Source organism: Alexandromys fortis, unplaced genomic scaffold (assembly GCF_014885135.2).
Source record: "Alexandromys fortis isolate MF-2015 unplaced genomic scaffold, M_Fortis_MF-2015_v1.1 scaffold_2_1_26212458, whole genome shotgun sequence".
NCBI classification, from domain to species: domain Eukaryota; kingdom Metazoa; phylum Chordata; class Mammalia; order Rodentia; family Cricetidae; genus Alexandromys; species Alexandromys fortis.
Genome location: NW_026067930.1, coordinates 12,557,344 through 12,571,575, shown reverse-complemented (window position 1 = coordinate 12,571,575; position 14,232 = coordinate 12,557,344). Strand labels below are relative to the sequence as shown.

The following is a 14,232-nucleotide window of genomic DNA, read 5'->3' as shown; positions in this document are numbered from 1 at the left end:
TGAACCTAGAGTGGCTCCCAGGAGCCCAAGGCGATGTCCCCAGTTAGTCCCTTGGGAAGCTGAGGATAGGGAACCTGAAATGACCCTATCCTATAGCAATACTGACGAATATCTTTCATATCACCATAGAACCTTCATCTGGTGATGGATGGAGATAGAGACAGAGACCCACACTGGAGCACTGGACTTTTGCTAGGATTCTTAGCTGGAGTCATCCTTGTAGATTCCCTTGTGCCAGGTTTTTTTCCTGACCTCAAAATGCATCCATTTCCATTAACCATCTCCAGCAACCTCTTCTGGTACCTCTCCCCCTCTGCACACTCCCCCAACCCGCTGGCTCATGCTCCCATCCCCACCCACCCTCAGTCTACTCGTCAAAGGAACTCCCAAGGGAGCAAAGGCAAAACTGCATTTTCAGATAAGTTAGAAAACTCTGGCTATTGCACTTCCCATCCACACTGGTCTCCTAGCAACAAGACAGCTGGTGGCTTCCGCCAGGAAAAGGAAACCTGGAAACTGGGGGAGCCCGTCTGCATTCTTGCAGGCAGTCTGATTTATGGAAAGCTTGGCTGGGAGACCCAGAAGGGGAGTCATCCGAGCATCCCCTGCCCTTCACTTGACCCCAGTGAGCAGATAGAGGAAAAGCAGACGAGAGGAGCTGGCTTCTTTCATGAGAATCTGCCTGGCTGGGAACAGACATTTCCTTCAATTTGGGGAGGGGCATTTGAAAGCCTCTGCCTCTGGCCTGGGATAGAATCCCATAAAAAGTAAGGAGCTGGGTGGGGGTCATAAGCCAGAGTTCTTACTGGTGTCAGCCTCTCCCTGGGGAGCATGGCAGGGAGTTCTCATACAGTGCTGATTTTCTCAGCTATAATGTAAGGAGATTGAAATAGATGTCCTCTGGGGTTTGTGTGCCTATAAGCATTCTTACTTAATTTTCCAAATATAATATATCATCAGCTTTTCTGATTATCCTTTTCTGTCTCTGTCTCTGTCTCTGTCTCTGTCTCTCTCTCTCTCTCTCTCACACACACACACACACTCACACTCAAGTCACTATGTGTTGAGCAAGAATTCAAACCCAGGTCTGGCCCCTGTCTTTGTCTTATGCAGTTAGGGTAGGCACATGTAGCAACCACACGGCCGGTATTGATGTCCTATCAGATGGCTTTACTATCAACCTATGGGAGTAGAACAGGAGGTTGTTCAGTAGAGACCTAAGTTATACCTTTACTCTGACTTTAAACAGTTGGTTAACTCAGGAGTCTCCTGCAGGAAATGGAAATAAAGGGCCTTTGAATGGTTGCTGCTGTGTGGGTCAGGAGCAGCTGAAGTGATGTAAGGAGCTGAGTGGGGGTCATATGCCAGAGGTCTTACCACAACTCCCTCCTATTCAGTGCCTGCTCCACAGTAAGAGCTCAGAAAGCAAAGAAGGGGGATGGAGAGACCAACAGAGAGATGGATTGGTTATAGGTCCCTGGAGCATAGGGATTTGTTCTAACTACATAACTTCAGTTTGTTGTGTGCCACACAGATATGAATAACTTTTTTAGCCAAACAAATTCTGCACACACATATACACAGGTGCACATAAAGACACACAGACACATACACATATATAGTTTCATGTATACACACAAGTGTTCACACTCATACATTCAGGTACACACATTCCCACACATTCCCACATATGCATTTACACACACAGCCATGTAGGTATGTTAAAGAGTAAGGAACTTCAGGACCCGGTCTTGCCAGGAGTTTTAAGCGGGGCCTAAATTTTAGAGTCATCCAACACAGCTAAGATAGCTAGTATAATCTGACTGTGGTTGACTATGTTATACACAACTCAGTGTTGGTTTTCGATATTGTTGAAATATGAATTCTCGCTCTGCCAATACTCTTGATCTCTCCTGCACTGGTCACATAATGTTAGGGACATCTCTCAGCCTCTCTTCTTTCTGTTCCTCCCTTACTATGTAGCAGTCAGTTCTTTGTATCATTCCTTTTTGGGGCTTTCCCGCTCAAATCTTCTAGTCTTCTTCACCACTGAGGATTGTGACGCTCAGAATGTGAGGGGGTGAAGACGGCAAAGATGGTGACAGCAAACAATGTAACTTACATTTCTCTAATACAATGAGATGTGAGATGGCCTGGTGGTACAGGTCTGCAATCCCGGTCTGGAAGGTGAAGGAAGAAAGGTCAAGAGTTCATGGTCATCTTTGACTGCATGGGGAGTTAGGATCAGCCTGAGCTGTAAGATACCTTGGCTCCAAATGAATAAGTAGATGACTAGATAAATAAATATAGATGTGTGTGTGGGGGAATATGGAATGTTTCATTGAAGATTGAACTCATGGTTTTGAAACAAATAAAACCCCATCCTCTCTATCAACCCTAGGGAGGTCTTGAGTATTTCCTGTGTTCCTGGCTCTATGACCACTACACACTTCCTATTGATTGCTACTAATGGCCTTGAAGGGTTAGTACCAATGATTAGATCTCAATTTCAAAGGGTATAGTTATTTACACATAGAAAAATTAACTAGTGAACCCATTGAACCCAAGTTATACCTGGCACAATGGAGATTTCGATTTAGGTAGCACGACTCCAGAGCAAACTGCAGGATCTACTGATGTAATCAGTGTCCCCAGGGTCTTGTGATCCCTGGTGACAAGCAACTTCTTTTTGGCTCATCTTGAAGACATCTTACCCTTTATGGTGGCTTGCATCATTACCCCTTCTTGTCCCTTAGATTAAAAAACAAAAATAAAACAAAACTGATAATCCAGAAGCTAGAGACACACCTCCCACTGGACTTTAAAAGTGGAAAAACTTCTTCATAAGGTAATCATGTCTAGTGAATTTTGACTGTGTGGCACGGCCTGGTTATTGGGCTGTAAAATCAAGTTAGTAGTTCATGACCAACAGTCCAAAAGTGAAATGAAATACAATAGACGGCAGCAGAGGCAGCAGCACTTGGGGCATCGTGGTGCTGTGTCAGTTATCAATACAAAACAAGGGAAAACCCGCTTCGTGTTGAAGGTTATGTTTGCCCATTGGTTTCATTGGGCAGTATCTAGAGAGGGTTCATTTGCCTTGGATGTGGGGGGAAAGGATAGAAAAAATATTAGGATGAGCTACAGGAAAGTCCCTCTTAGAGGTAAAATGCTTCTATCTCCTCCTTGTTTTGTAACTTCATATAATTCTTCCTATTCCGAAACGGGGTTAGCAGCTCAACTCTGTGGAAGAGTTCTTGCCCAGCACTCATAAAACCATGTATGCTCAGCACCCTTCTAAAGAGAAAAGAATTGAAAACCACTGAATACCACATCAGACCTCTGGTGTCTTGGATATTGATTGATTCTTGTATGATGCGGTATGGCACCCATGGTCCAGGTGTGCACCCAGCACTGGGCAGACTGGCATAGAATAGGCATGAGAATTTGAGTTGTGGTTATCACTGTCTGTTTTGAAACTGTGGTAAGGATCAGTGTGACAACCCTATCACCTGTATGGTACTTGCAAGGTCATACATAATGGTGGTCAGGATTTAGAAAACTGTTTAAAAAGATAGATAAAGTATCGCCAACAGATGGCTTCGGAGGAAGAAAATCCAGATGAGACAGTGGAGATGAACACCAGTGGGAGGGAGGACACTCTGGCTCAGATCAGCAACTTGAGTACAAATTTGACAGGAATTTAGTTGACAGCATTTCAGGGCTCAAAGTTCAGGGTTGTTAATTAACCTATCTGTGCATCGTCACCACAGCATGGGCCCAAGCCCAAGAAAAGCATGGCTGCATTCAGCCTTTTGTGGACATACCGTTACGGAGTGTTACTGTGCATATCTGGGGCACCGTTTGCAAAAACGTTCAGTAGACTTTGCAGCTTCTGCCAGCTTAAGTCTTTCCTTCACTCTTCATTTTGGTTTGGTACCATGACTTGGTCTAATCATCAGGCTGTGACAGAAATGTGTTGTCCTTTGAGCCTCTTTCTCAACTTTTGGAATTCTGATGTGTGTGTGTGTGTGTGTGTGTGTGTGTGTGTGTAAATAAGTCATGTTTAGTCTTCTGGAAGAAGACAGTGATGAGGGTCCCCACTTGACCCAGCTAAAGTCATTTTGCACCAACCAATGAAGCCAGTCTGCCACCTGGGTGAGTTCATTTGAGATCAAGCACACCCATCCGATGCCAGATCTGCTGACCTGAGAATCGAGTGCTTACTTTTTGAAATGTTTTGTGAGGCATCATATCCTAGCAGATTCATGAACAGCTCTATACTGACAAGCCCATTCTGAGGATCTTATTACACTCATTTCTGAGTAGAAGAAACACTAACTAGAAGTGTTCACCATCACTATCTGGAAATACGGGAAAAACAGAGTGTGCTCAGGTCAGGGTAACAAGAAAGGTGGTATAAACAAACTTTCTGGATAAAATGTTAAGAATGTCCTATTTTGTCTGGTTGGTCTTGAACCCCTGGGCTCTCCTTCCTCAACTTCCTGGGTGAGTAGATGAGGTTACAAGCATCAGCTGTGGTGGTCCACCTTTAAGGACTTCAGGATGAGCAGTGTAGCTAGAACTACTTCCAGATAGAATAGGGCCATGCATAAATAGACTTATCTTGCTGTCCTAGGATGTTGGCTTCCATTTCCTCCTTAACAATGAATAAGAGGACTAGGAGACATGATTCCTGCATTCTTGTGGGTTTGGAGAACTGGTGTGATTTTCACAGCCAGCTGTGACACTGAGGGCGGCACACCTGTCCTAGTGCACAGCTGGATTGCTCTTTCAGGAAATGAGAAACTAGGATGAATCTTCTATATTTTTTTCCTTTATACCCAGCGTCTGCTTGTTCTGTATCATCTTTCCTGGGAATGACAACCACAAAACAGAAAAATAAAAGTCCTTTTTAAAAGTTAAAGAAGCTTAACTTTAAAAGTGAAGAATGTTGTGGGAATATGACCTTGGCTTCTATCACTTGAGGTTTGACATTATTTAAAAAAAAAGGGGGGGGTTGGAATAAAGAATTTGGAACTTCATGGAGGATGAAGTAATTGGCTACAATTCTTCCTTAAAGTGTTGTGGTCAGTCGTATTGAAGCTTCTTGGTAGGCAGTGTGAATTGTCTTCCATGGACTTTGGCTTAACATTTTCCTTGGATGCATGACTTATTTTGACCAGCTTGTAGAGGCAGGAGTTACAAAGAGGTAGACTTGTCACTTCAAATGATATGTCTTGTCTTCATTTATTCCCTTGAATCTTTAACACCTTGCTAACAACATGTCCTATTTGGCCAAATGATCCCAAGGGAGAGGAGAAATGGTAGAGCCACCTGCCGCATACAATAGAACCTTAGAGCCAGCCCCCACACATATGTCTGTGAAATTAATGCTTCCTGTTAGCTGTCCCCGAGGCTGCAATAATGAGTCTTATCCATCAGTAGTTGAGGAACACACTTCTGAGACTAAAATTAGCATAAGGAGTACCAGCATCCCAGAAGTCTCAGATTCCTCAAGGACCATTTTTGAAAGCAAGAAGAAGCTGTGAAATGAGGAGTTCTCTGGGTGTGGGGGTGCTCCGTTATTGGGAAGTTGTTCCTGGTCTCTTCAGCAGCAATCACACTTTTACTCATAGTGACTATGCTGTAAAGAATTTGGAGGAAGGTTTGTGGTTCATTTCTGTTGTGTTTCAACAGTCAGGGAGGGTGTGCATGAGTGCATAGAAAAGGAATTAGAAAGAAGAGAGGCTGTAGGGAAGTTTGGAGGCCTCATTAAAGTGTTGGCCTTGTACTCAAACCCTTGTGCACTTGGCATTCAACCTGGTCCTGCTCCCACTGACCTCTTAGTTCTCCCCCATTCCTGGGCATCCAGTTCAAGTTATTACACATGTGGATTTGAGTTCGGATGCAACCTGCTGAAGCCTCCAGGTTCTTGTGTTTCAGGACAAAGATTTGTATCAGGGACACAGGCTGAAGCAGCAAAGACAGAGTTTGTTAAGAGAGAGAAAGACTTTCTTGGGAAGGGGAATGGGCTAGCCAGCTGAAGAAATACATACTCTCAAAAATCTTTATGGGTCGTTTATGTAGTGTCTGCCTCTCTTGCTTGTACATCTTGTGAGTACTCTGTTGTAGGTAACTTTCCTAGTTCTTCTTTGCTAATTGACTTCTTTCATGTTGGTCTTGATGAAACTTTCTCCAGTTTCCAATTATCAACGTGCAATATTTATCTTCTGTTTGCATGTCCTTCCTAGCCTATGCACAACAATCCATCTCTAAATCCTTAAAAAAATTTTTCTTTATTTTACATTCTAACCTCAGTTTCCCTCCCAACCCTCCTCCCTCCTCTTTCTCCTCCCCTTCAGCCCACTCTCCATCCACTCTTCCCAAAGGACAAGGGTTCTCATTGGGAGTCAACAAAGTCTGGCATATTAAATTGGGGCAGGACCTCTGCATTAAGGCTGAGCATGGCATCCCACCATAGGGAATGGGCTTCAACAAGCTATAGCTCATGCACCAGGGATAGATTCCGGTCCTACTGCCAAGGGCCCCTCAGATGGTCCAAGCTTCACCACTATCTCCTGCAGGTGGAAGGCCTAGCTTGTTCTCATGGAGGCTCTACAGCTGTGGGTCTAGAGTTCATGGGTTACCACGCAACTCTAAATCTTTAATCTGGGTGTAAGGTATATAACGCCTTAACATTCTCCTTGACTTTCCAGGCAGATTTATAGTTTTCCACGTGCTCATAGAGTGCGGAACTCACTGCTCTCACCAAGCCTGTCTTTAAAGCTGAGAGCCAGGAGAAGACTGAGGGCACGCGAAAGCACGGCCCTGCCCCTACCTGCCCCCTTCCTTGCCCCCGCCAGCAGGACATAATTTTCAAATAAGAATGGGTTTCACTTGTCTTTCTGCTGTAAACCCCTGAAAACCTGGCTGTACAGAGTCTCATAGCACTCCAGGGCCTGCGTTTTCATTCATTCAATCATCATCTGGTAACTGAGTCTTACTGAGTCAACAAAGCTTCCCGTGCCAAGGCTGCTGCCCATTCTTTGACATTTCCTGGTACCACTCCTTTGCTTGCTGAGATCTTCTAGCATATTGGTCTTTCCTCAGGTTTTTGCATCCTTCACGATCGCTCTCACGTGAGGACTTTCACAATCTCTTGGGTTCTAATTCCTCCCCAGTGCTCTCTTCTTCGGTCTCCCTCGGGTCTCAGTTTAACTTTCCTTTGAGAATACTGTCTTTAGCGTTCACTCTGGGGTACCATGCTGCTTTTTGCCTCTATAGCTTCCAGTCTCCGTTCTCTGCCTGTCAATACTTCTTTTATCTCCACATTCTCTCTCCTCTCTCTCTCTCTCTCTCTCTCTCTCTCTCTCTCTCTCTCTCCCCTTCCCTTCCTTTCCTTTTTTATATATCGCTTAATTATTGATTTCTCTCTCTCTCTCTTTCTCCCCCTTCCCTCCCTTTCCTTTTTATATATCGCTTAATTATTGATTTCTTCTCTCTCTCTCTCTCTCTCTCTCTCTCTCTCTCTCTCTCTCTCTCCTTTTTGCTGAAAACCAATTTGAGGCCAGTGTGAGCTCATGAGGCAACAGGTATAATCACGTGGCCTAATTAGTGACCAAAGGTGCAGACGCTAATGAAATGAATGGGATTGAAGGTGCCTGAAGACCCAGGGCGCTAATGTCCTCCTGATTCCTCTTTGGAAAGCTGATCCAATTGACACAGGCACACTTCCACATACACACCATTCACACACATCCCAAACAAACACACCCATTCACACCCTACGTTTGTGCAGGCCTCAGAGTTTTTTTTTTTTATACACCAAATAATTATCTTAACATCTTTGAAGACACCTGTGTGTCTATCAAACTTGAACTACCAAACAGTGATTTTTCTTTCCAAGCCAAAGTCATATTCTGCTCAATACCCATGGTCTGGATGCTGTGTCACTAAGTAAATTTCTTATGGCTTTGCCACATTAGGCCCAGTATACTACGGATACTTCATTAGACTTACAAAGAACACTTAGATCTCTGACTCCAGCCACTCTTAGTGTTTACCTGGATCTCTGTCTAAAGCTAGTGGTAGAAAAAGGAGCGGCGTGTAATTCAGTTTAGTTGAGAAATTATTAGACTGTCTCCAATAGAGAAAGCAAGAGGGGCAATCCACAGCTAACCTCCCTGGGGCTGCTTAGGGGGCAAGGGGCCAGGGAGTGCTTCGCACAGATTAAACATATCCAAAGTTGCCCAACTTCCAGGAGGATCTAATTAGCAAACACTTTCAAAGGGACCGAGCTGACTTCTGAGACAAAGTCTGCCATAGCCAGCCAAGGTGGGCAAGTAAATATTTAAAGGGCATGCCTGTGTGGGTGGAGGGAAGAAAGAGAAGACCAGGAAGAGATGGGTGCTAACTCTGGAGCCCTGTTGTGTAATTGCCCTTGACCTAACCCTTTTCACTGTTCACACAAGCTTCTGTGGAACTTAGCTCATCAGACACTCAACCCGCCGGTCTCCACCAAGAAACACGATCCTGATGGACTTTACCTTACTACCATGGTTAGCACCACAATCGTTTAGGATATTAGGCTTCTGGAAGGGCTGTTTAAGGGCCTAGAATGGGACACTGTTAATTGGCAAACTCTTGTTAATATGCAAGCAGCTATTAAAGTTGGTCTTTACCCCAGCAATGATGTCATCTCCTGGACTGACTCCCTGGGGGTGGCATTTCAGGCTACACCAGGGCTTGTCAGCTGCACCCCTACAGAAGGACAGTCTCATCTAAGGGCTTTTTTTTTTTTCAGATTCTTCGTGCATTTTCAGTGGCTTGTGGGCCAATTATCACACAGCTCCTGCACCACACTGTGCTGGAACAGCAATTAACAAGACCTCCTGGGTCTCAAAAAGGCTTTGGAAGAATCAAAGCACATGTGGACAAATGACCTATAATCAAATGTACCTCCACCATTGGTCCTCTGGCTGGCCTGCAGTACAAAGACTTTCAGCTCTGGATTTAAAAACCTGGGACTTCTATTTGGATTTTGAAGTTTAGCTACCTGAGGAAATTTTAATAGGAGAGCAATGAAAACTTTTTTATTTTATTTTATTTATTTTGTTTGACTTGTTTTTTAGAGGATAAGTCCATGCATATGTTTGTGTATTGTGTGTGTGTGTGGGGGGTGTAAGGCAAAAGACAACTTGCAAAAGTAAGTTTTCTCTTTCCACCGTATGGGTCCTGGAGATTGAGCTCACGTTGTGAAGTTTGGCAATGAGCGCCTTTGCCAACTGAGCCAATTTTGCCAGACTATGAGCGAGCTTCTTATGTCTTATTTTGTATGTCAAAGGAGAGCCATGAAATAATGAGAGAGTAAAGAATCCCATGTTCTGAGCACCCACTGTATCCCAGGCATCTATTCATTGTCTCATTTACCTGCACAGCAAGTCTGCACACCAGGCATCGTTACCCTCCACACATCAAACCAAGGCTTCCGGACATCTGCTAGACTGCACACAATCCAGTCCTGTTTATCTCTGGATGGTTCTAGAATGCAACTTCTCTCCATAAAACGGGACTGTAGTTCAGGGCCTTTGTATCACACTCTGGTTCATAGAGCTGTGATGGAAGTCCAGCCATCTCTTGGAAAATTCTGACTCAGAAAGGATGCAAAACATTTAAGGAATCCAAATGATAAGACTCTGGTCTTTTGGTTCTTCCAGAGGTGGGAGTTAGGCATTTTTAGCCGATGGTGAAGCTCTGGGTTTTATTTCCAACTGTGTGATCTTGTATGTTGAGAATGACTGTAACGGTGTAATACTAAGGCCTTCTGACTTAGGTGAGGGCTTTCTAGCATCTTCTAGAGTCTGAGGATTGGTAATACAGAGAAGAGAAAGGGAAAAGACAGAGCAGTCTTGTTAAAAATACTAGTTTCATTTATTTGCAGTCTCTATATGAGAAAAAAAAAAGAACAAACAAATTTTGTTCCTCAGCCTATAACACAGGTTATATATAGTGCATCCTAAGTGAGCAGGCAGGTTTCCATTCCTCTGGTGGAGAGACATTGGCTATCATCTGCCCTGCTATGGACTGTTGCCATGCAGAGCCTCAGCACACATTCCCTGAGATCTCTTAGGACCACGTCTTTATTCTTTCCTCTGTGAGTTCCCTCAGAGAAATGAAATGATGGAAAGCAGAAAGCTTTTGTAATCAGTTTACCTGGAGCCAAGCCTGAGCTTCCGATATTTTCTCTATGTGCTAACTGGGTCTAATAAGATGGGAAGTTCTTTAACCTGAGTTCCCATTACTCTTTCAGAGAAAAAGTTGTATTAGTGCCACTGGAGCTTAAGCCGTGCTGGGTTTTTAATGCTGTAAGTCTTCCTTTCGTAGAGTCTGCTTCCCCCACACTAGGTGTTCATAGTGCCGGAGGTACACACACAAGCAATTTCAGCACCGTTAGTGGAATCAGGGATCCTTGATTAGCTATGGATTAATACTGTTGGAAACAAGAATGGGGTTATAATATAATTGTAATCTTTTTATTACTTTTCCAATATATTTTTTATTGCTTTCTAACCATTCTGTAACTTTTCTGCATCTACTGACATTACCCTACGTAGTCCAGATTGCTATTGCATTGGCTAGCCCTTGATGTCTCTGAAAGTTTTCCCTTTCTAGACCAGCTCATCTTACCCAAAACCTGAGCAACTGCATGTCAGAGAGCCGTTAGGGCTTAAGAACCATGGCAGATGCTGAACATCTTCCTAGTGAGTTCAAATAATCACCCCTGCTTCGAATTCTATCATTTTAATAGCAGTATCTAGTTTTAGTTGCCCAGAGTTCTGGATTATATACCTGCTTCAACCCGTTTGTCAAAATTCTCTTGTAACATTCTCCTACTCTAGCTAGACCAGTCTTCTTCACTGTCTCTGCCTTTATTGTAGTATTCCTCTTCCAGTTATACCCACCCATCTCTGCTTCACCTGCTCTAACCTAATACTGAGCAGAAGGCCCAGGCACCAATTATTTTCTGAACCCATCCCTTTCAAATTGCAGATTAATTTTTCAAGTACACAAATTGCCCAACAAATACTCCAGAATTTTATGAGCCATATAACATGATATGAAAGTTGCACGTTCACTATGGGGAATATTTTGGGAGGTTGATTCAGAGGACGGTTTTTGCCTAGTACTTATGAGTAGAGTCCTTTCCATCTTGGAAAAAGGACTCCCCCTGTTTCAATCCTTGCAATGGAAATGCAGTAAGTTAGATTGTCCTTGGAAACACCTTGCCAGGTGTTAACGAGTTGTGGCTTTGCATAGATGCATAGAAAACTGGACCATGGTTCTAATTCTCTCTCTCTCTCTCTGAGACAGGGTTTCTCTGTAGCTTTGAGTTTGTCCTGGAACTAGCTCTTGTTAACCAGGCTGGCCTCAAACTCACGGAGATCCACCTACCTGTGCTGGAATTAAAGGTGTGTGCCACCACCGCCCAGTCCATGGTTCTACTTCTAAGAGTAAATTGTATAATATTGGAATTGTTATCTTGCTTTTATATGCTTCAAATCCCTGTTTAAAAAATGGAATTAATACAATCCATAGAGAGCTATTGTGAAGGTAGTTACACATTTACCCACACACACGGGGGGGTGGGGGGTGGGGAGGTAGAAGCGCGAGAGAGATTTGTCTTATTTAAGCCACAGCAGGTGTTTATAAAATTGTACCCACGATTAAAATTGACTGTGGATGCTTTAGTTTTTATGTAGTAACAACAGTAGCCTTTTATCATTGGAAGGATCTCAGCCTACTGTACAGTTTATTTGGGGCTCTGTCTGGCATAAAATTGCCTTCTTTGTTGGGAGGAGTGGAGATTTTCTTTTTCAGTACTAAGGATGGAATCCAGGACCTCATATATACAAGGTAAGAGCTCTACCATGCAGCAACACCTTCATCTCAAGTTTTATTTTTCATTTTGAGATGGTGTCCTAAGAGTCACCAGGGTGGCCTTGTAATTCATTTCCTAAGCTAGCCTTGTTTTTTATGGGAAAACATTATAATCATGTTCATGTGTCAACCCATGCAGGGTACATATATATGAGTGCAGGCTCCTCTGGAGGCCAATACACGGAACTGGATCTCCTGGATCTGGAGTCATAGGTGGCTGTGAACCTGCCTGACATATGTACAAGGAACCAAACTCAGGTCATCCATAAGAGGACCAAGAGCTCTTAATTACTGAGCCTTCTCCATTGGCCCTTAGTCTTGAGGGTTTGATCCTTCTGTCTTAGCCTCTTGGGTAGCTGTGGATGAGCTTGGATGAGCACTTCTTGAGAACAACTACCCCTACTCTACTCAACACAGGTGTCGGGACCTGTCTTCCTTGAGTCCAACAGACTCAGCTAGCAAATGCTCCATGTGTGACCTGCCCAAGCCCACCACCTTGTTTCTAGTACTTGTGAATATGTGATATTCTAAGTGATTCTTGCTCTGGGTTTTATTTATTTATTTATTTGATTGACTTGAGACCTTGTATACCATATTCAAACACTCCATCCCTGAGTTACACCACTAGTCCTTTAAATTGTTTTATTTTGAGGCAGTATTTTGCTGAGTTTTTCAAGCTAACCTCCAAATCACTTTATAACCCAGTGTCTCCTTTAACTTCTGATCCTTCCCCCTCAGTTTCCCAAATACCTGGGACTATAAGCACATACTTCCATTCTTCCCACCTAGTTCTATGATTCTAAAATGTCAGTGCCAATAAATAAATAAAGAAAAAAAAAATAAAATGTCAGTGCCTCAAAATTAAATGGTCAATTAGAACCATTCAGCACTAAATGTTCTGAACTTGTTTTATAAGTATTCTATTGCCACAGGCCTCATAAACTTTCAGTACAAGTTGAAACCCAATCATTTATTTTATAAAAAAAATACTAATCTACATGGGAAATTAAAAAAGACAAGATCTACTGAGTAAATTGGCAGCGTAGGAATCATGAGACAGGGCAGAAGGGGAGTGGGGAGGGAGGGAGGGGAGTGGAGAAAAATATATAGCTCAATAAAAGCAATAAAAAAAGAAATTAGTGCTATAGATGAGGAAGAACAAAGTGAGGAGAAAGGGTTTTTTTGAGATGCTAGGAGCTCCCTCCTCCTGGCTCTTTTCTAATAATTTGTCAGGTCTCTGAAGGTGAGTTTTCAAAAAAAAAAAAAACTCTTGAAACCATGAGCTCAGCACTGACAATTGAGGGTGTGCCAGAAAATTTTCTCAACAGCAAGGAAGCCATGGTTTAAGGATTCATTTTTTCATTTTTGATACCATCCTTAAGAATGACTGCAAGACTAGGTGGGATCTTTGCTTGTCTTATCACGTTCCCAATGTTAACTTCCATGGAATCCTCAAGCCAGACAGAAGACTCAGATGCCCTGTAGATGAACCATTTGCTTTTAAGTCACCTGCAGTTTGCTCTTACAGGACGGCTCATTATCCTGTTCCTATCTTCTACCCCCTATCTTAGAATGGTAGATCACCCAAGAAAACTCTAAAGCTCTTTCTGAACACAAATCCACTAGCAAGGAACACGGGCTCTTGTCTACCCTTTTCAGTTCAGTCATTGCATCAGCCAGTCACTGCTTTGTCCTTGAGTCATCGCGCCCAGAAATGAGGTTAATTAGCAGAGCTTTATTTCAAGTAATAAGTAAAATGATTGCCATGCTGGGGCAATAAGCAAGGTTCTACCATGAATACATTTGCACAATAACAATGATAAGAAAAGCCATGGTAAGACTATTAGGAAGTCCTGAGTAATGCTTTTGTGGTTGGGTTATGCACCACTGAGAAGACCTGGTCACTGAGCAGCACTGAGGGGCCATGGGCTGCAGGAAAGTACTGCTGTCTTTCTTACTCAGGGAGTGACCTCTTGTGGGGGGAAAGGAAGAGGCCTCAACATTATCACACACATCTATACTAAGGCAACCAACGGTGGACTGGATAGTCCTCAGAGGAAGAAAGTCTTGTGTAGATCTCTATTTTGGGCAAAATGATAGAACATAAAAATAAATGGACTCAAACTAAAACTTTGCCCATTAACTCTACAGGCTAACCCTGATAAAGCTAGCAAAACCCCTCTGTGTTTGTGCACAAGAGGTGAGACTATTCTTCATGCAAGCCAGCTGGATCTAAGAGCTTAAAGCTAGCCATCTGGTGTGGAAAGTCCTTCCGCTTATGTGTTGCTCTTA

The 14,232-nt window shown here is 43.3% G+C and overlaps 1 long non-coding RNA gene across 1 annotated transcript in view; it reads left to right on the top strand.

Moving 5' to 3' along the window:
* LOC126503301 (uncharacterized) overlaps nucleotides 1-9,916 on the top strand; it is a 50,950-nt gene extending 41,034 nt beyond the window's left edge. Inside the window, exon 3 of the long non-coding RNA XR_007592249.1 lies at nucleotides 8,807-9,916. This is a non-coding gene — a long non-coding RNA (uncharacterized lncRNA). The remainder of the gene's footprint in view (nucleotides 1-8,806) is intronic.
* The last annotated feature ends 4,316 nt before the right edge of the window (nucleotides 9,917-14,232 follow it).